The 23,087-nt window shown below is 37.1% G+C and overlaps 1 protein-coding gene across 4 annotated transcripts in view; it reads right to left on the bottom strand.

Moving 5' to 3' along the window:
• LOC122974260 (butyrophilin subfamily 2 member A1-like) overlaps positions 1–23,087 on the bottom strand; it is a 90,707-nt gene that overhangs the window by 41,343 nt on the left and 26,277 nt on the right. For 2 of the 4 annotated variants that reach the window (XR_006400273.1, XR_006400274.1), the window contains 3 exons: positions 22,453–22,563; positions 19,862–19,909; positions 18,185–18,392 (listed from right to left, as the gene is read on the bottom strand). The gene's annotated coding sequence lies outside the window, so the exon portion shown is untranslated. Of the gene's footprint in view, positions 1–12,235; positions 12,328–18,184; positions 18,393–19,861; positions 19,910–22,452; positions 22,564–23,087 lie in introns of those variants that run through there. The other 2 variants (XR_006400270.1, XR_006400271.1) reach the window with 1 other exon arrangement.

Raw genomic sequence — 23,087 nt, 5'->3', positions numbered from 1 at the left:
CTAGAGCACAAACATGCCCACACACCTCCGCTCAACCCTGCAGCAGTGCACTGAAACCTGATTTGGTCTGAATACAGCCAGACACAGGCATGCAGCATGCTCTGATGTGCACCCTGAATGACAGGCACACAGAGAGGGCGGTAAAACAGATATGGTTTGACGGCCCACTGGGATTTGTGCCAGTATGCCAGATGGTCAGTACATACTGGCCGTAACCTACTGTTGTGCAGTATCCATAGCAATGACTCATAACCACCTTAAACTTTTCTCAATCAAGAAAAAACAAACTCATCATTCTCCTAATTATGAGATATAGAAAGTCAAATGAGATACTACGGTTAATTAGGCAACGACATAAACCTTTTTCCCCCTTTGGATTCCATACTTTGCTGGCATTGTGATTAGGCTACTGACTTTACTTAAAAGGTTTGAAATAAGATTAAACACAAGTTGAGAGTTTAAAAAATATAAATAATAATATGAGATGATTAATAATAACAGAAAGAGTCTCCAGTGGTCCTCTCGGGTCTCTAAAACAGTAAATCTACACAGGAGACCTGATTTAAATATTAATTATGTTTTTGTTGAATACAACATCAGTTAGGTGATTCTATCTAAATTTCAGGAGTAAGGTGTTAGCTAATCTGTGTTCGTTGGTTAATTGTCATTTCAGTATCAGATAACGTTATGCAAAAATGTCACAAGTGTCAGAAACAACGTCCCTTATAAGAAAGTTTTTACATTTCTGTTTTATCTGGTAGTTCTACAGTTCCTAAATTAAATTAAATCTGAATTTGTTCAAATTGCAAAAGATGTGAAGGGGATAAAATGAGATTAAAATAAGGCAGAAGGATGCGTCCAACTCCTGATTTCCGTGAGGAAAACACACCATGGTGATGAAACCAGGTGCCACCAAAGTTAAATTAATGTACATTTTGACATAATTCAAGTTAGTAGCCTACCTGAGGCTGAGATCAGTAGAAGAAAAAACAGTCCGATTTCCCTCTTCATTGCACAAAATATCGATAATCTGCTGTTTGAGAGTTTAGGAGCTTTCTGAATCGCTTTGAAAGCAAACATTTAAGTTTCCTCAACAGGAGGAGCTACCTGATGGCTCATTATTCATATAATACGTCATTGGCTCTCCACAGAAGTTAAGGATTGGCATATCACCTGCACGCATAATCAGACGTGGCGTGGCCTCTGCACTGCATGCAATTTTAAAGTGTAAAGTGTACGCAGATTGATGAGACTGCGTTGATCATTGAATAAACTTGTCACGAAAGTAGCAGGAATGGACCCAAATGCAGAGACCGTAGGCGAAGCAGGTCTGAAGAAAACTTTATTTAAAGTGTGCGGGGAAAAAACAAAAACTGGAGGTTCAAAAGGCAAAACTGAAAGCAGAGCCATGACTGAACAAACTAAAACAGGCTGAATAAAAACAGAACAGAGGATCCAACAAAGACTGACTCCAAACCAAGACTTAAATACTAACTGAACTAATACGGGGATGTGGAACAGGACCAGACACAAGGGCAGGCTGGGAAAGAAACTGGGAGCAGGGCAGGACTAACGAGGATGACTTCAGGGCAGGTGTGAGGAGGAGTGAAGGAACACAGAGCAACCAAAACCCAGAACACACTAATACTCAAACTACAACCCAGCAGAAATTAAACTGTCCCAGAATATGTAAACCTAGATACCCAACACCACAAACTAACTAATAATGTATGAAAGTCATTCAACGATAAGTCAGACAACATAAATGAGTAAAACCAAATGACCCAACAGACCAGAGTCCCAAAACCATGAGTCCATGACAAAACCTTTCTTTTTGCTAAAATATGATATAAATATCATATCTAAAATAATATTATGAAATTTAGAGAAAGAAAACAACTTTAGCAACTTCCTTTTGATTAACAGAATTAGGTTTATGTCTGTTATTAGGTACTGAAAACTGATAATTTCAGAAGCTCATGTCTGACACTGAAAAGCTTTTATTAAACTTTATTTATTCAGGAAATCTGACTGAGATCAAGATCTCTTTTGCAGAGAGACCTGAGGGATGTACTGCGAAGCGAGATAAGTGGGTTTAGCATAGTCAGGGTTTTCAATGTCACAAAGATGGCTCTCTTTTAACCTGCTACATCACCATGGTAACTTATACTGCAAACTTAACCTGGTCCGGAGCAGGTTATGTTCCGAGTTTCAGCTTAAATCTGCAATAAAAAGTGCCGTCCTTTCACTGACTACATGATTTGCTGCCAAGTCCGTTTAACACTGCTGCTACTGCAGCTATTAGAACATCGATTAGAAAACTGATTAGTCTTTTATCAGACTTACCATTGATTTGATATGTCATATTGTAAATTTGTAATGGTGCAATAGGTTAGGATTACTTGTGGGAGGGGATTTTGTTACAATTTATCAAACTGTATTTCAAATTAAAAAAAAACTAATAAAAAACAAGAAACTAATGAAGAACAAAAAATAGAATAAAATTGATTAGTCTATTGGTATTTATCACAGATAATATTAAATATATAATATTAAATGTATAATATTAATTTCACTTTGAATTGGCCAAAAACTAAAGTGATTTCCCCTGATCCTTCATTATGGGACAGAGTCAGACCTGAATGCACTTCTTGAGAATAATGTTTAAATCTGCTGCATCAGTTGCACGGAGAGTGCAATGAGTGATAAAATAAGTATATAAACTAATTACGAATTGTTTTTTAATTAACAAATTCACACGATCAGTAATTTTCTGCCAGCATTCCCCTCTCTGCTTCATAGCTCTCCATTAGAATGATCTGTTCCTCCTGATTGAAGCAGGCGACACGCGATCGGTCCATTTTATGTGGAAAAAGCGTCAAATGACGCGCCAAACGCCCCCTTTCATGGGGACGCGTACAGACTCTGAAGCAGGAAGCCTGGGTTAACAAAGAAAGTTCACAACCACCATCGTGATACCACTTATCTCTGATCACAATAAGACGGTTCATTCACATCACAAGCACAAAAACAATCATCAAACACACTCAGACACACAAACATTATGAAGAACAGCAGCAAGTAAAACTTTAAAATCCCTCAGAGGAACACTGTTCTCTCCAGATCCCACGTTAACAGATATTACTTTTACTATACAAAATATTTGGCAATTTTCTTTTTTCAGTAGATATTGTCAATAGTATTTCCTAAAGTATTATGATCAGTTTCAATATAGTTCCTGGATCAAACTCAAACTTTCACCTGAATTCTCTGTATGTTCCTGTGATGCAGTTTCTCCAACATACCAGCAGATGGTGGTCTTAACCTGAGAATGGCATTTCCTCTTCAAGGTATTACAGTAAATCTTGTTTAGGTCTTTTCTTTTACAGATCAGAAATCTGCTTCTCTGGTATTTACTGTTGTAATTTGTGTTTTAGACGTGCAGCTGACAAACTTTCATTTGTCATTACTTTCATTATTCAGCTCAAAATGTGCTCTCTGGTAGGTTATAGTAAAGATTAGCCTTTTTTAAACAAAAAAACATTTAAATTGGGAACAAAACTTATTTAAAACTAAGACCAATCTTTACAGCTGCAGTGTGAGCCTACTTTTATTCACAATTGGATCATTAATCGGATTTTCGAGTATACAGAATGCAACCTCTCCTCTCTGCCTTTTCCTCCTCTGCAGCTGTTTGAGCTCCTCCCACCTGCACACACACACACACACACACACACACACACACACACACACACACACACACACACACACACACACACACGCACACACACACACACACACACACGTACACACACACACACACACACACACACACACACAAAACAACCACAAAGCAGAGAGGCCAAAATGGAAACCATGACCTATAAATTCATATGTGTCTCTAACATGCAGCTTACCAACTTCTGATGCACACAGCCACCATAAAATGGAGAGATCTTAGCTGATCAAGTTTTATTTTCACCCTAGAATGTCATACAACGAAATTCTTGCTGCTCTTGCACATAAAGGACGAAAAATGGGGCTGCAGGGCGTCCTAATGAAAATCCATTTATGAACAGGATAAAAATACAGACTAAAATTCTTTTCATGAATGGCTTATTGAATATAACTGCAGATCTGATAACTTAGAACATGTGAAACACTAACTCTTCATTATTGACAAATCTGATCTTAATTATAACTGCAGACCTGATGAACTTGAAGAAAGTGTGAAACATTAAATCCTTTCATGGTTCACAATCATTAAAGTTTCAGAATGATGAGCCCAGCTTGGCTGTAAACTTCCTAATGGTCTACTTAGTCATTTTTTACAGGGACATTATGTCACACGCCAGCGATTTGAGTTAAATATTTAGTTTGACTTGATTGTGTTGTGATATCGGCATCTGTGTTGGGTTCTCTTTTATTGATATGGTTTTGTTCTGCATGTTAATTTGCTTTGTACCTTCTTTGCATGTACAGATGCATGTTATGTTATGCATGTTGACACAAGAAGCATCAATATCTGTGCTGTGTTTAACTTAATCAACTTAGGAAAGTCGAGGTTTTTTGAGTTATTTTCAAAGCGTGTCAGATGTTAACAATCAATCTTGAATGATTTTGTACAGTGAAACAACTCAAAGAATAAAACATGAGGTACTTAATGGAATGGTAAAGAAAATCTAGAGCAAAGTTCACGGTACCCGTTAGTTAAAAAATACTTAAGAGTATAAATTCTATTTACACTCCAAGATTACTGCCCCTTTATTCCCTGAGTTCACATCTTGAATTTGCATTACTTGTACCTACATACACAGTATGAATGCGTATGTAATGTACTGGAGCACCGTTAGAAGAAAAATTACAGTGTAAAGAAGGAATAATTAACTGTCTAAGTTGTGGGCTGTAATCTAAAGCGTTACCAAAAGTACAAGCATTACAAGATGGTTCAGAATCAAGAGTTTATAAAAAGATAAAACTGCCATATTCCTTACACAGATTATATATATATATCTCCAATTGTCTGATATCATGAGACTAAAAGTGCCTTAAACTTGCACAGTGTTGTATATTCCAGAAATATTACATTACATTTAGATTTTCACAGTATTACAGTTGTTCAAATTTTAGGTATGTTAGACACTAGTTGCATTTACATTTACATAAAAAACATAATAATAATAATAGTAATTTACATAATAGTAATAGAAATAATCAATTTTTCTCAACAAGATTTGTATTTTGGTGGGTAATTTAGGTTAAAAGCCAATATTAGTCCAAACAGCAGAGCACAAAAAGTGCAACGTTCCACAAAAAACCAAGGGTCATTGTCCCCTTTGTAATCTTCAGGCTCCACATCCTCCGACTGTATAAACAGTTGTGTCCATGGAACTGTTGGTCTCAGTCTTGGTGTTCTGTGGAGGTTTGATACAGAGAGCTCATAAACAAACAATACAGTAAAAATCCAAAATATATCCAGCAAGAGACTGGAGGCAAGTTAAGTATTATCAACAAAATGTTCTGAAAAGTATTAAAAGATGTTCTGTAGTAAAATGTTCCCTCTGACTGATATATTGTTATGTAGGCAACACATCCTCATACCAAAAAGACAGAATAGGTCTATTTCCAAAACGACATATTAGTGTTTTCAGTGCTCTCTAGAGGACGGATGGGGACCAGAAGAACCAATGATGTTTTATGGTGTGACAACGCTGTGGTTAAGGTCTGGTTAGGTTTAGTCAAAAAACACTTGGTTAAGGTTAAGACACCCAACTGCAGCCACTTACAGTATCTTTCACGGTGAAAGACACTTTGTTGGAAGTGGAGGTGACCAGTGGTCTCCTTCAGCCATCTTCTAACCATTCCCCCTACCCCCACCTCCTGATAAGGAAGTCACCTTATATTGACATCACCTAACTATAAGTCATTTTTACCAGCCTGAATTTTAGACCTATACTGTCGTTTGTCTTATGAGGACGGACTGAATATATGACATCATTAGATTATTAATAGTGAAGCATCAGTGTTAGAGCAGCATGTTACTGTTGTAGCTGCTGGAGGTGGAGGTAGTTTCAACTACTTTATATACAGTTAGCTAATTTAGTCCAGTGGTTCCCAACCTAGGGGTTGGGCCCCTCCAAAGGGTCACCAGATAAATCTGAGAGATTGTGAGATGATTAATGGGAGAGGAAAAAAATGTTTTTTGGGGGATAATATTGAATAATTTTACATTCTTGGACTAGACTCGGACTTTATTGTTAGGAGTCACAACCCAAAAAGCCTCTGATTTAATGTTCAAAGTCTGATTTAATAAATATAACTCTTAATCTGATAAAGCATCAAATAACGACTGTCAAACTGTCAGATAAATAAGTAAAAGTAAAAGTACAATAATATAACTCTCTGAAAGAGAGTTAAGTGGAAGTATTAAGTAGCATTGAATGGAAATACTCAAGTACAAGCACCTCAAATTTGTACTTTACAGCTCAGTACAGTACAAGTACAGGACTTGAGTTAATGTACTGTTAATTTCCACCACAGTATTTGGTAACACTTTAAGACTTTGTATTTATCATTTATAATCAATTAATAAATAAACAGTTAATAAATAGTTCATAACAAATATAACTCCTCCTGTGAACACAAGCTGCTGTATAAACAGATAATAAATGACTAAATGGTGAAACACAGTTGTAATACTATCAAATGTGTCTTCATAGAAGATATAAGAGAAGATATCATTGTTGACAAATACTGTGTGTATTAATAAGCACTTAAAATGTCTTTATATCTGCTTATTACTACATTGTAGTGTGTTATAAACCATTTATTAACCATGTATGTGCTGCTTTTAAATGTTAAATAAGGGGAACTTCTCTGTGTTCTGGAAAATCCCACATCTACCTAACAAGGACACATTTGGCTTAAAGCTGCCTCCACCTGTAAAACATTCAAATAAGCATTTAATGAGGTAAAGAAGTGAAAATGAAGACTCACAAGAATTTGGTTCATCATTGTGGGTCAACATTCGGTCACCTTCACTTGCACTGAGGAAAAAAATAAAGACAAAACACTTTCATTACAAAATATCCTGCAGTGTTCATAACAGGAGTGAACTTAAAGATTTAGCTCTCAAAATGTGTTTTGCTTCTTGTTCCTTCACTTAGAAGTTTGAGCTTCACTGTGTAGAATGATGTATGTGCAGAGTTTGACACTAGAGGAAGAAATTTTCGATGTTCACCTTAAATCTGGTTTGTGACATCAGCAATAGTTTGGAGCCAATCGTGGTCCGTTATGCAACACAAACAAGTGTGATGTGGAAACTTGAAGCCTCCAGTACACAAACACTGAGAATGGAGTGAAGTAGGAGACATCTTGTGTCCGGCAGGAAAACTTCTGAAGTAAATAATATTTGCATATTCATAGATCATGAATTTTTCAATTAGGGAGAAGAGGATCTTTAATCTTTAAACCTGGCATGTTGTCTGTTTTTTAAAAATATAACTATAGAAGCCTTAGTGCTGTTGATGGGAATAGAAATGAGATAATTTATTTATATACAAGTAGCAATACCACATGATAAAAATAGTTAATTTCAGGTAAAAACCCTTCATTCATAATTATACTTCAGTAGAAGTATAAAAGCATAATATGTGTGTATATTATTATTATTATTATTATTATTATTATTATTATTATTGATGCATTAAGCAGCATTTTACTACTTGAGGTGGAGCTAATTCAGCTACAATAAACTAAACATCATATTTTTATAACTCATAATATGGTTTGCATGTAAAATCAAATTCAAATTCAAATCTCTAACACTCGCTTACAAAACAGCAACTAAAACAGCTCCCATGTACCTGAACTCCTTCATCCAGGTCTACACTCCCTCCTGCGCACTACGCTCTGCTAATGAAAGGCGTCTGGTACCTCCACCACAACAGGACCCTAAATCACTACCCAGACTCTTCTCTTCTGTAGTTCCCTGGTGGTGGAACGAGTTACCAAACTCCATCCGATCTGCAGAGTCCCTCTCAGTCTTTAAGAAAAGACTGAAGATCCAGCTCTTTCACCAACACCTCTGCACTTGAGCTTTCAGCACAGTACTTGAGTAAATGTACCTACACACTAAAACACACAACACTGAGTTAACTTTACTCAGTAGCAATCTGTTAGTTTGACCCAGTGTTACATACAACAAGCTTTAGCTAAAAACTGTCACCAATGTGTTGTTTCTTGTACAAAATGATGTGCATATGACATTCAAAATATACACAAGTTATAAACAATCAATAACAAACAGTAACATGTAACAGAGTAGAGCAGATTATAACAAGCTTTAGTTTTAGCTTTAGGAGTAAATAACTCAACAATAAAATTAAACATAACACTAAACGTGGATCAGAATAGCTGCTTGTCTCCAGTGGATTTCTGGGTAACATTAACTCAGTATTGTGTTGCTTCTCTATTGACCCAAACTGGGTAAAATAACTCAGTGATTTTACAGTGTAAAAGATATCTTATCTGGTAAATTCAGAGATGTATTTAGTTTAGTTTTCTAGGGAGATCATGGACTGCTGAGGAATCAGTTAACAGGATTACTGAAGCAGATGAATTTCCTCTCAGTGCTGTTGATGGTCTGCAACTAAACCAAATATCATCACTGATGGTGAGATTCTTTTTTACCCTGCTGTGTTATCATCTCCCTGTTGGTTCAGTGGTTGCTCCTGATTGCCCATCTCCATGCCATCTCCCTGTTGGTTCGGTGGTTGCCCCTGATTGCCCATCTCCGCTGGACTCATGCAATTATATCCATGAGATAATGGAAGTTTTTTAGTTAATTCAGTTTGACAGTAATAAAGCAACTGTATCTCCAGACAGAACACTGCAGAACCCAAATTACATTCATTGGCGATGTTTTGTCATGTCCTCTGCCAACATTTGTAATGATTTTTTTCTACAATATCTGTGCATGACAACTACAATATATTCGAGGTTGGGGAATTTAAACATTTGGTTCAGGTAAAGATCATGGTTATGTGGGGCTTTTTTAGGTGTAGGTGAGCTACTTGGTTGTCGAAGACGAAGACTGCATATAGCTCTCAAGTGATCACATGACTGATCACATGAAGGAACAGCAAAGCAGGAGTTTGGATTGACAGTATATCTGCTTTATTGTACGTTATTTTTCACTCTTCCCTCTTGTGTATTTTTACTCCCTGAAATGAGAAGACAACTTCACCATCATCCAGAAGAAAGATGACCAAAGACTATTCTTTCTAAGGCAGTTTAGGAACTTTGGAGTGTCAAGGGTGCAATATTACAGTTCTACAAAGCTGTAATACATACTGTGCTCACTTATTTAATAACTGTAGGGTATAAAAACTCTACAGCCATAGAGAAAAAACTGCTAGGCAGAGTCGTGCCCACATCTCAAAAATAATTGGTTGTGAACTCCCCACCATTTCTAAATTATATCACATCCCCATTCAGTGGAAAGGTTTTAAAATTCAACTCCCTGGTCAGTATTTCCCTTCAGGTAAAAGACTCTGCAGTATTAAGACCAGAACATCTGAAGAAATCTGCATCCTAAATGCTTCAGTGGTTGTTTAAACTTGTATAAACTCCTTTAGCACATGCTCTTTCATTCGTCACTTTGAGGTTATGGACCATATGGTTGCATTAATGAAATATTGAAATATAATTGTAATAGTATGTTTTTTGTGGACACTTCTTGTATGTATTGTCTGGGTTTATGTTTATGTTATTATCTCTGAGCACACTGAAAATATTCCCCATCAACTATAAAGTTGATATGGCAATAAATGACTGAATCTTGAATCAATGTCTGTAACAACACACAATAATAAATCCTTTAATACAAACAGGGTCATACTCAGGTCCTACCTGTTTGGTGGCACCTGGGTGTTGCCTGATGTCCTCCTGCTATATCCCTCATATTTGTTATCATTTATCTATAATTTTGTCATCCTGTTTTTCCCATACTGTAATTTTGCTATTTGCTCTATTCTGTACACACATCTATTGCATGTGTGTCTGTTCTGGGAGAGTGATCCCTCCTCTGTTGCTCTTCCTGAGCTTTCTTCCATTTGTTCCCTGTTTAACGAATGTTTTAGGAGGAGTTTTTCCTTTTCTGAATCGAGGGTCTGAAGATGGAGGATGTTGTATCGCTGTACAGATTGTAAACCCCCTGAACCAAATTTGTGATTGGTGATGTTGGGCTATATACTTTCTACTGATGAAATACTCTGTATGAAAACAGCCAATAGTGTGGTCTTTAGAAACCACCCAACCCCTCAATAGACAAGGACCCTCTCCTCACAAATCCCTATTTAACCCCTGATTATAATGTAAACATCAATCCCTCTGGAGCGCTGGTGGATGTCTGGAGACATCAAAATGTCCAGAAACAGCCCTGTGGTTAGAGTTAAATATAAAGTGAACGGACACAAACTCCTCGCTACATCAGGAAAACACGACTTCCTGTCTTGATACTTAATGTTTGGCAGCTGATGTAAATCGGGAGGTGTGAAATTGTCCATTATGAATGTAACTCCTAGAATACTGGACTGATTAATAAGGAGGCAAAATGATGTAGATGGAAATATCACACATGTTTCAACATATTCAATGTGAATCATAACAAGTTTAATGTCAAAAATGGGAGGCAGATTAAGTGACTTACGATGTTGGCATTTCTTCCAGATCAAGAATCCGAGAACAACAGCAAGAACAGCAATAACAACACTTCCAACAACACTCAATCCAATTATCCAATCCTTGTTGCCATCTGGAAGAATAGAAGAGAAGCTGAGTAGAGCCCGGGGAAGTTTAAGGTGCTGCACTGCAGGTGTTTATTGTTTATAAGAGAGCATTTGTTTACTTGCTGCAGAACCTTCTGTGCAATACCATTATCACTCTTTACAACTGCTTGTTTTCTTACTGTGCTGTCAGACATTTCACTACTTTACACACATGTACAATCTGTCTTCATTTACTAAAACAATTGTTTTAATATGAAATAATTTGCTGACTATGAGTAGTAGTTTCACAAACTCTAAATCATTTTATACTCAAAACAAGAGATAAAAATGTGGTAAACAACTGCAAATAATCTGTTTTTTCAACAGCTGAGAAGTTACAGTATTTTCTTTCGGATGACTTGCTTGGTTCTTTTGTTAAATTTGCAATGACACAGAAGAACATTAAATTAGTTGGGAAGGGCTGATAAAGACATACACACAAAAATCTGTACATGCATTTAATCATCACACACTTTCACACAATTCAATCTGTTCTGTGCTCATTAAAGATACAAACATGGTAAACAACACAACTATGAAGAATGTTAAGACAGTTACTATATTTTCTTCTAGTGCTTTTTCTGACATGTTTTCTTTGATGACTGAAATTACAGCAGCTCTCAAGTGATCACATGATTGATCACATGAAGGAATGGCCAATCAGAGATATGGATTGACAGTACAACCTCTGTGAGGCTGTAGGCACAGTGATGCATTGAGCTAAATGCTAACATGCTTATGTTTAGCAGGTAAAATGTTTACCATGTTCATCATGTGAGTTTAACATGTGAGTATGCTAACATTTGCTAATTAGCACCAAACACAAAACAGGCCTACAGCTGAGGCTGATGGGAATATCATTTTGCAGGTATTTGGTCAAAAACCAAGTACTGGATGAACTGAAATTTTGACCTAATGGTGGAAAAGTCTGAGGATCACCAAAGTTATTAGTATATATCCTGAAGGGAACATGAATGTCTGTCATATGTGACATTTGTGCTTCCACTCTTGTGTGTACTTTGTCCTTAAGGGGCCACCGTATCAAACAGTGATGATAAGCTACATCAACTACACTGCCACATGTGGATTTTTTTCTGCATTTGCTGGCTGAAAGCATGAAGTCTTATGTAGAGTTAGTGTCCTTATTACTTACGAACTTTGAGATGAACATTGCAGCTGATTCGTGGCTCTTCGCCAATTCTAACAGAGCAGGTGTAGATTCCACCATCAGTTGTATTAACTGATGAGATTTGCACTGCAAAGTCCCCTTTCTCTGGTTTCTCGCTAACAAAAGTTGCTCTGTTTTTGAATTGTTCTGCTTGATCATCAGGAGACAAATCTCCACTTCTGTAAAGGATGACATGGTGAGAACCATTGAATTTCCATTCAACTAATGTTCCCGTCACATTACGTTCAGGCTCAAAGTGGCAGTCTAAAGTGACGTCGTCTCCGACTGCAGCTTCAACCTGCTTAGATGGGCAATTGATGGTATCATTGCCTGTAACAACACACAATAAAAAATCCTTTAATACAAACAGGGTCATACTCAGATCCTACCTGTTTGGTGGCACCTGGGTGTTGCCCAGTGTCCTCCTGCTATATCCCTCATATATGTTATCATTTATCTATAATTTTGTCATCCTGTTTTTCCCATACTGTAATTTTGCAATTTGGTCTATTCTGCACACACATCTATTGTTCTGTGAGAGTGATCCCTCCTCTGTTGCTCTTCCTGAGCTTTCTTCCATATTTTCCCTGTTAAAGGAATGTTTTAGGAGTTTTTCCTTTTCTGAATTGAGGGTCTGAAGACAGAGGATGTTGTATCGCTGTACAGATTGTAAACCCCCTGAGCCAAGGCTATATTTGCCTCACAGGCAGTTATTTTATAACCTGCAATAACTGATATGTGGAACAAGCTGTGAAAACACGTTTGCATATTGTCATCTTTTAAAGCTGGAGTACGGGACTTTTGTCTCCCCCCTCTAGCAGTGAGAGTAAAGGGGGGCGCTGATAACTTTAAAAGTAAAGTTAGGCTTTGCTGTCAGCTTCCCAGCTCATTTTTAAAAAATGAGAGAAAAATAGTAAGAGAGAGAGAGCAGCTGTAGTCGAGTCAGCTAGAGAAGAATGAAGAGAGGGAGCGGTGGTAGAGAAAGCTAGTGAATCAGATCAGTTAAACGATATTTTCAGATTTTTTCACAGCAGTTACGTTCTAGAGCACAAACATGCCCACACACCTCCGCTCAACCCTGCAGCAGTGCACTGAAACCCGATTTGGTCTGAATACAGCCAGACACAGGCATGCAGCATGCTCTGATGTGCACCCTGAATGACAGGCACACAGAGAGGCCGGTAAAACAGATATGGTTTGACGGCCCACTGGGATTTGTGCCAGTATGCCAGATGGTCAGTACATACTGGCCGTAACCTACTGTTGTGCAGTATCCATAGCAATGATTCATAACCACCTTAAACTTTTCTCAATCAAGAAAAAACAAACTCATCATTCTCCTAATTATGAGATATAGAAAGTCAAATGAGATACTACGGTTAATTAGGCAACGACATAAACCTTTTTTCCCCTTTGGATTCCATACTTTGCTGGCATTGTGATTAGGCTACTGACTTTACTTAAAAGGTTTGAAATAAGATTAAACACAAGTTGAGAGTTTAAAAAATATAAATAATAATATGAGATGATTAATAATAACAGAAAGAGTCTCCAGTGGTCCTCTCGGGTCTCTAAAACAGTAAATCTACACAGGAGACCTGATTTAAATATTAATTATGTTTTTGTTGAATACAACATCAGTTAGGTGATTCTATCTAAATTTCAGGAGTAAGGTGTTAGCTAATGTGTGTTCATTGGTTAATTGTCATTTCAGTATCAGATAACGTTATGCAAAAATGTCTCAAGTGTCAGAAACAACGTCCCTTATAAGAAAGTTTTTACATTTCTGTTTTATCTGGTAGGCCTACAGTTCCTAAATTAAATTAAATCTGAATTTGTTCAAATTGCAAAAGATGTGAAGGGGATAAAATGAGATTAAAATAAGGCAGAAGGATGCGTCCAACTCCTGATTTCCGTGAGGAAAACACGCCATGGTGATGAAACCAGGTGCCACCAAAGTTAAATTAATGTACATTTTGATATAATTCAAGTTAGTAGCCTACCTGAGGCTGAGATCAGTAGAAGAAAAAACAGTCTGATTTCCCTCTTCATTGCACAAAATATCGATAATCTGCTGTTTGAGAGTTTAGGAGCTTTCTGAATTGCTTTGAAAGCAAACATTTAAGTTTCGTTCAACAGGAGGAGCTACCTGATGGCTCATTATTCATATAATACGTCATTGGCTCTCCACAGAAGTTAATGATTGGCATATCACCTGCACGCATAATCGGACGTGGCGTGGCCTCTGCACTGCATGCAATTTTAAAGTGTAAAGTGTACGCAGATTGATGAGACTGCGTTGATCATTGAATAAACTTGTCACGAAAGTAGCAGGAATGGACCCAAATGCAGAGACCGTAGGCGAAGCAGGTCTGAAGAAAACTTTATTTAAAGTGTGCGGGGAAAAAACAAAAACTGGAGGTTCAAAAGGCAAAACTGAAAGCAGAGCCATGACTGAACAAACTAGAACAGGCTGAATAAAAACAGAACAGAGGATCCAACAAAGACTGACTCCAAACCAAGACTTAAATACTAACTGAACTAATATGGGGATGTGGAACAGGACCAGACACAAGGGCGGGCTGGGAAAGAAACTGGGAGCAGGGCAGGACTAACGAGGATGACTTCAGGGCAGGTGTGAGGAGGAGTGAAGGAACACAGAGCAACCAAAACCCAGAACACACTAATACTCAAACTACAACCCAGCAGAAAATAAACTGTCCCAGAATATGTAAACCTAGATACCCAACACCACAAAACCAACTAATAATGTAAGAAAGTCATTCAACGATAAGTCAGACAACATAAATGAGTAAAACCAAATGACCCAACAGACTAGACAACATAAGTGTGTACCAAAAGAACAAAACAGAGTCCCAAAACCATGAGTCCATGACAAAACGTTCCTTTTTGCTAAAATATGATATAAATATCATATCTAAAATAATATTATGAAATTTAGAGAAAGAAAACAACTTTGGCAACTTCCTTTTGATTAACAGAATTAGGTTTATGTCTGTTATTAGGTACTGAAAACTGATAATTTCAGAAGCTCATGTCTTGACACTGAAAAGCTTTTATTAAACTTTATTTATTCAGGAAATCTGACTGAGATCAAGATCTCTTTTGCAGAGAGACCTGAGGGATGTACTGCGAAGCGAGATTAGTGGGTTTAGCATAGTCAGGGTTTTCAATGTCACAAAGGTGGCTCTCTTTTAACCTGCTACATCACCATGGTAACTTATACTGCTAACTTAACCTGGTCCGGAGCAGGTTATGTTCCGAGTTTCGGCTTAAATCGGCAATAAAAAGCGTCGTCCTTTCACTGACGACATGATTTGCTGCCAAGTCCGTTTAACACTGCTGCTACTGCAGCTATTAGAACATCGATTAGAAAACTGATTAGTCTTTTATCAGACTTACCATTGATTTGATATGTCATATTGTAAATTTGTAATGGTGCAATAGGTTAGGATTACTTGTGGGAGGGGATTTTGTTACAATATATCAAACTGTATTTCAAATAAAAAAAAAAACTAATAAAAAACAAGAAACTAATGAGGAACAAAAAATAGAATAAAATTGATTAGTCTATTGGTATTTATCACAGATAATATTAAATATATAATATTAAATCTATAATATTAATTTCACTTTGATTTGGCCAAAAACTAAAGTGATTTCCACTGATCCTTCATTATGGGACAGAGTCAGACCTGAATGCACTTCTTGAGAATAATGTTTAAATCTGCTGCATCAATTGCATGGAGAGTGCAATGAGTGATAAAATAAGTATATAAACTAATTACGAATTGTTTTTTAATTAACAAATTCACACGATCAGTAATTTTCTGCCAGCATTCCTCTCTCTGCTTCATAGCTCTCCATTAGAATGATCTGTTCCTCCTGATTGAAGCAGGCGGCACGCGATCGGTCCATTTCATGTGGAAAAAGCGTCAAATGACGCGCCAAACGCCCCCTTTCATGGGGACGCGCACAGACTCTGAAGCAGGAAGCCTGAGTTAACAAAGAAAGTTCATAACCACCATCGTGATACCACTTACCTCTGATCACAATAAGACGGTTCATTCACATCACAAGCACAAAAACAATCATCAAACACACTCAGACACACAAACATTATGAAGAACAGCAGCAAGTAAAACTTTAAAATCCCTCAGAGGAACACTGTTCTCTCCAGATCCCTCGTTAACAGATATTACTTTTACTATACAAAATATTTGGCAATTTTCTTTTTTCAGTAGATATTTTCAATGGTATTTCCTAAAGTATTATGATCAGTTTCAATATAGTTCCTGGATCAAACTCAAACTTTCACCTGAATTCTCTGTATGTTCCTGTGATGCAGTTTCTCCAACATACCAGCAGATGGTGGTCTTTACCTGAGACTGGCATTTCCTCTTCAAGGTATTACAGTAAATCTTGTTTAGGTCTTTTCTTTTACAGATCAGAAATCTGCTTCTCTGGTATTTACTGTTGTAATTTGTGTTTTAGATGTGCAGCTGACAAACTTTCATTTGTCATTACTTTCATTATTCAGCTCAAAATGTGCTCTCTGGTAGGTTATAGTAAAGATTAGCTTTTTTTAAACAAAAAACATTTAAATTGGGAACAAAACTTGTTTAAAACTAAGACCAATCTTTACAGCTGCAGTGTGAGCCTACTTTTATTCACAATTGGATTGTTAATCGGATTTTCGAGTATACAGAATGCAACCTCTCCTCTCTGCCTTTTCCTCCTCTGCAGCTGTTTGAGCTCCTCCCACCTGCACACACACACACACACGTACACACACAAAACAACCACAAAGCAGAGAGGCCAAAATGGAAACCATGACCTATAAATTCATATGTGTCTCTAACATGCAGTTTACCAACTTCTGATGCACACAGCCACCATAAAATGGATCTTAGCTGATCAAGTTTTATTTTCACCCTAGAATGTCATACAACGAAATTCTTGCTGCTCTTGCACATAAAGGACGAAAAATGGGGCTGCAGGGCGTCCTAATGAAAATCCATTTATGAACAGGATAAAAATACAGACTAAAATTCTTTTCATGAATGGCTTATTGAATATAACTGCAGACCTGATAACTTAGAACATGTGAAACACTAACTCTTCATTATTGACAAATCTGATCTTAATTATAACTGCAGACCTGATGAACTTGAAGAAAGTGTGAAACATTAAATCCTTTCATGGTTCATAATCATTAAAGTTTCAGAATGATGAGCCCAGCTTGGCTGTAAACTTCCTAATGGTCTACTTGGTCATTTGTACAGGGACATTATGTCACACGCCAGTGATTTGAGTTAAATATTTAGTTTGACTTGATTGTGTTGTGATATCGGCATCTGTGTTGGGTTCTCTTTTATTGATATGGTTTTGTTCTGCATGTTAATTTGCTTTGTACCTTCTTTGCATGTACAGATGCATGTTATGTTATGCATGTTGACACAAGAAGCATCAATATCTGTGCTCTGTTTAACTGAATCAACTTAGGAAAGTTGAGGTTTTTTGAGTTATTTTCAAAGCGTGTCAGATGTTAACAATCAATCTTGAATGATTTTGTACAGTGAAACAACTCAAAGAATAAAACATTAGGTACTTAATGGAATGGTAAAGGAAATCTAGAGCAAAGTCCACTTAAGAGTAATTATACTTAAGAGTATAAATTCTATTTACACTCCAAGATTACTGCCCCTTTATTCCCTGACTTCACATCTTGAATTTGCATCACTTGTACCTACATACACAATATGAATGCGTATGTAATGTACTGGAGCACCGTTAGAAGAAAAATTACAGTGTAAAGAAGGAATAATTAACTGTCTAAGTTGTGGGCTGTAATCTAAAGCGTTACCAAAAGTACAAGCATTACAAGATGGTTCAGAATCAAGAGTTTATAAAAAGATAATACTGCCATATTCCTTACACAGATTATATATATATATCTCCAATTGTCTGATATCATGAGACTAAAAGTGCCTTAAACTTGCACAGTGTTGTATATTCCAGAAATATTACATTACATTTAGATTTTCACAGTATTACAGTTGTTCAAATTTTAGGTATGTTAGGCACTAGCTGCATTTACATTTACATAAAAAACATAATAATAATAATAGTAATTTACATAATAGTAAGTAAGAGTAATAGTAATAGAAATAGTCAATTTTTCTCAACAAGATTAGTATTTTGGTGGGTAATTTAGGTTAAAAGCCAATATTAGTCCAAACAGCAGAGCACAAAAAGTGCAACGTTCCACAAAAAACCAAGGGCCATCGTCCTCTTTGTAATCTTCAGGCTCCACATCCTCCGACTGTATAAACAGTTGTGTCCATGGAACTGTTGGTCTCAGTCTTGGTGTTCTGTGGAGGTTTGATACAGAGAGCTCATAAACAAACAATACAGTAAAAATCCAAAAGATATCCAGCAAGAGACTGGAGGCAAGTTAAGTATTATCAACAAAATGTTCTGAAAAGTATTAAAAGATGTTCTGTAGTAAAATGTTCCCTCTGACTGATATATTGTTATGTAGGCAACACATCCTCATATCAAAAAGACAGAATAGGTCTATTTCCAAAACGACATATTAGTGTTTTCAGTGCTCTCTAGAGGACGGATGGGGACCAGAAGAACCAATGATGTTTTATGGTGTGACAACGCTGTGGTTAAGGTCTGGTTAGGTTTAGTCAAAAAACACTTGGTTAAGGTTAAGACACCCAAACACGGCCACTCGCAATATCTTTCACGGTGAGAGACACTTGGTTGGAAGTGGAGGTGACCAGTGGTCTCCTGCAGCCATCTTCTAACCATCCCCCCCACCCCCACCTCCTGATAAGGAAGTCACCTTATATTGACATCACCTGAACAGCATCACTTCCCCGGCTCATAACTACCACAACTGCTAGACTGCATAAACGTAACTATAAGTTATTTTTGCTGGCCTGAATTTTAGACCTATACTGTTGTTTGTCTTATGAGGACGGACTGAATATATGACATCATTAGATTATTAATAGTGAAGCATCAGTGTTAGAGCAGCATGTTACTGTTGTAGCTGCTGGAGGTGGAGCTAGTTTCAACTACTTTATATACAGTTAGCTAGTTTAGTCCAGTGGTTCCCAATCTAGGGGTCAGGCCCCTTCAAAGGGTCACCAGATAAATCTGAGGGGTCGTGAGATGATTAATGGGAGAGGAAATAAATGTCTTTTGGGGGATAATATTGGATAATTTTACATTCTTGGACCAGACTTGGGCTTTATTGTTAGGAGTCACAACCCAAAAAGCCTTGAAGGGAAATACTCAAGTACAAGCACCTCAAATTTGTACTTTACAGCTCAGTACAGTACAATTACAGTACTTCAGTTAATGTACTGTTAATTTCCACCACTGTATTTAGTAACACTTTATCAGTCAATCAATCAATCAATTTTTATTTATATAGCGCCATATCACAACAAAAGTCATCTCAAGGCACTTTTCACATAGAGCAGGTCAAGACCGTACTCTTTAATATACAGAGACCCAACAATTCCCCCATGAGCAAGCACTTGGCGACAGCGGTAAGGAAAAACTCCCCTTTAACGGGTAGAAACCTCAAGCAGAACCCGGCTCTTGGTGGGCGGCCATCTGCTTTGACCGGTTGGGTTGAGAGAGAGAAAGAGAGAGGGAAAGGGGGAGGGGGGACAGATAAAATAAGACTTTGTATTTATCATTTATAATCAGTTAATAAATAAACAGTTAATAAATAGTTCATAACAAATATAACTCCTCCTGTGAACACAAGCTGCTGTATAAACAGATAATGAATGACGAAGTGAAAATGAGGACTCACAAGAATTTGGTTCACCACTGGAGGTAGACTGTCAGATACCTGCACTTGCTTTTAGGTAAAAAATAAAGACAAAACACTTTCATTACAAAATATCCTGCAGTGTGTTTAACAAGAGTGAACTTAAAGATTTAGCTCTCAAAACTGTGAGCTTCTTGTTCCTTCACTTAGAAGTTTGAGCTTCACTGTGTAGAATGATGTATGTGCAGAGTTTCACACTAGAGGAAGGAATTTCCGATGTTCACCTTAAATCTGATTTGTGACATCACCAATAGTTTGGAGCCAATCGTGGTCTGTTATGCAACTCAAACAAGTGTGATGTGGAAACTTGAAGCCTCCAGTACACAAACACTGAGAATGGAGTGAAGTAGGAGACATCTTGTGTCCAGCAGGAAAACTTCTGAAGTAAACAATATTTGCATATTCATAGATCATGAATTTTTCAATTAGGGAGAACAAGTACATGAATTTCTAACTAGTTAACTGAACTTTTTCATGGAAAAACCATATTAGACACAAATTCTTGTTCAATGCAAATTATTTTGGACTTGTCTAGAGAGGATCTTTAAATCTGGCATGTTGTCTGTTTTAAAAAAATATAACTATAGGAGCCTTAGTGCTGTTGATGGGAATAGAAATGAGATCATTTATTTATATACAAGTAGCAATACCACATGATAAAAATAGTCAATTTCAGGTAAAAACCCTTCATTCATAATTAGCAAATTCAGCTACAATTAACTAAACATCTTATTTTTATAAGTCATCATATGGTTTGCGTGTAAAATCTAATTCAAATTCAAAACTCTGACACTCGCTTACAAAACAGCAGCTAAAACAGCTCCCATGTACCTGAACTCCTTCATCCAGGTCTACACTCCCTCTGCTCACTACGCTCTGCCAATGAAAGACGTCTGGTACCTCCACCACAACAGGACCCTAAATCACAACCTAGACTCTTCTCTTCTGTGGTTCCCTGATGGTGGAACGAGTTACCAAACTCCATCCGATCTGCAGAGTCCCTCTCAGTCTTTAAGAAAAGACTGAAGATCCAGCTCTTTCACCAACACTTCTGCCAACATTTGTAATGATTTTTTCTACAATATCTGTGCATGACAACTACAATATATTCGAGGTTGGGGAACTTAAACATTTGGTTCAGGTAAAGATCATGGTTATGTGGGGCTTTTTTAGGTGTAGATGAGCTACTTGGTTGTCTAAGAAAAAGACTGCATACAGCTCTCAAGTGATCACATGATTGATCACATGAAGGAACAGCAAAGCAGGAGTTTGGATTGACAGTACATCTGCTTTATTGTACGTTATTTTTCACTCTTCCCTCTTGTGTATTTTTACTCCCTGAAATGAGAAGACAACTTCACCATCATCCAGAAGAAAGCTGACCAAAGACTATTCTTTCTAAGGCAGTTTAGGAATTGTCAAGGGTGCAATATTACAGTTCTACAAAGCTGTAATACATAGTGTGCTCACTTATTTAATAACTGTAGGTTATAAAAACTCTACAGCCAAAGAGAACAAACTGCTAGGCAGAGTCATGCCCACATCTCAAAATTAATTGGCTGTGAACTCCCCATCATTTCTGAATTATATCACATCTGCATTCAGTGGGAAGGTTTTAAAATTCAACTCCCTGTTCAGTATTTACCTTCAGGTAAAAGACTCTGCAGTATTAAGACCAGAACATCTGAAGAAATCTGCATCCTAAATGCTTCAGTGGTTGTTTAAACTTGTATAAACTCCTTTAGCACACGCTCTTTAGTTTGTCACTTTGAGGTTATGGGCCATATGGTTGCATTAATGAAATATTGAAATATAATTGTAACAGTATGTTTTTTGTGGACACTTCTTGTATCTATAATTTTGTAATCCTGTTTTTCCCATACTGTAATTTTGCTATTTGCTCTATTCTGTACACACATCTATTGCATGTGTGTCTGTTCTGGGAGAGTGATCCATCCTCTGTTACTCTTCCTGAGCTTTCTTCCATTTGTTCCCTGTTTTAGGAGGAGTTTTTCCTTTTCTGAATCGAGGGTCTGAAGACAGAGGATGTTGTATCGCTGTACAGATTGTAAACCCCCTGAACCAAATCTGTGATTGGTGATGTTGGGCTATATACTTTCTACTGATGAAACACTCTGTATGAAAACAGCCAATAGTGTGGTCTTTAGAAACCACCCAACCCCTCAATAGACAAGGACCCCCTCCTCACAAATCCCTATTTAACCCCTGATTATAATGTAAACATCAATCCCTCTGGAGCGCTGGTGGATGTCTGGAGACATCAAAATGTCCAGAAACAGCCCTGTGGTTAGAGTTAAATATAAAGTGAACAGACACAATCTCCCCGCTACATGAGGAAAACATGACTTCCTGTCTTGATACTTAATGTTTGGCAGCTGAAGTTAATCGTGAGGTGTGAAATTGTCCATCATGAATGTAATTCCTAGAATATTGGGCTGATTAATAAGGAGGCATACTGCTGTAGATGGAAATATCACACATGTTTCAACATATTCAAATTGAATTATAACAAGTTTAATGTAAAAAAAGTGAGGCAGAAATAACTGACTTACATTGTCGGTGTTTCACTCAGTAATAGACTGCAATGGTAACAATAGCAACAACAACAACTCCTCCAAAAAATCCTCCAACAGTCTGTCCAGTGTTCCCACCCTTGTTGCCATCTGGAAGAATAGAAGAGAAGCTGAGTTGAGTGCTGCACTGCAGGTTGTTATTGTTTACAAGAGAGAATTTGTTAAACTGTTTATTGTGCTGCAGAACTTTCTGTGCAAAACCATTATTACATTTTACAACCGCTTGTTTTCTTACTGTGCTATGAGTAGTGGTATCATGAACCCTAAATCATGTTATACTCACAACAAGAGATAAAAATGTGGTAAACAACTGCAAATAATCTGTTTTTTTCTGGAACAGCTGAGAAGTTACAGTATTTTCTTTCAGATGACTTGCTCGGTTCTTTTGTTAAATTTGCAATGACACAGAAGAGCATTAAATTAGTTGAGAAGGACAAATAAAGACATACACACAAAAATCTGTACATGCATTTAATCATCACACACTTTCACACAATTCAATCTGTTCTGTGCTCATTAAAGATACAAACATGGTAAACAACACAACTATGAAGAATGTTAAGACAGTTACTATATTTTCTTCCAGTGCTTTTTCTGATGTGTTTTCTTTGATG

This window comes from Thunnus albacares, chromosome 22 (genome assembly GCF_914725855.1).
Source record: "Thunnus albacares chromosome 22, fThuAlb1.1, whole genome shotgun sequence".
Classification (NCBI taxonomy): Eukaryota; Metazoa; Chordata; class Actinopteri; order Scombriformes; family Scombridae; genus Thunnus; species Thunnus albacares.
The sequence above is the reverse complement of the archived record's forward strand: the minus strand, read 5'-3'. Positions and strand labels throughout refer to the sequence as shown.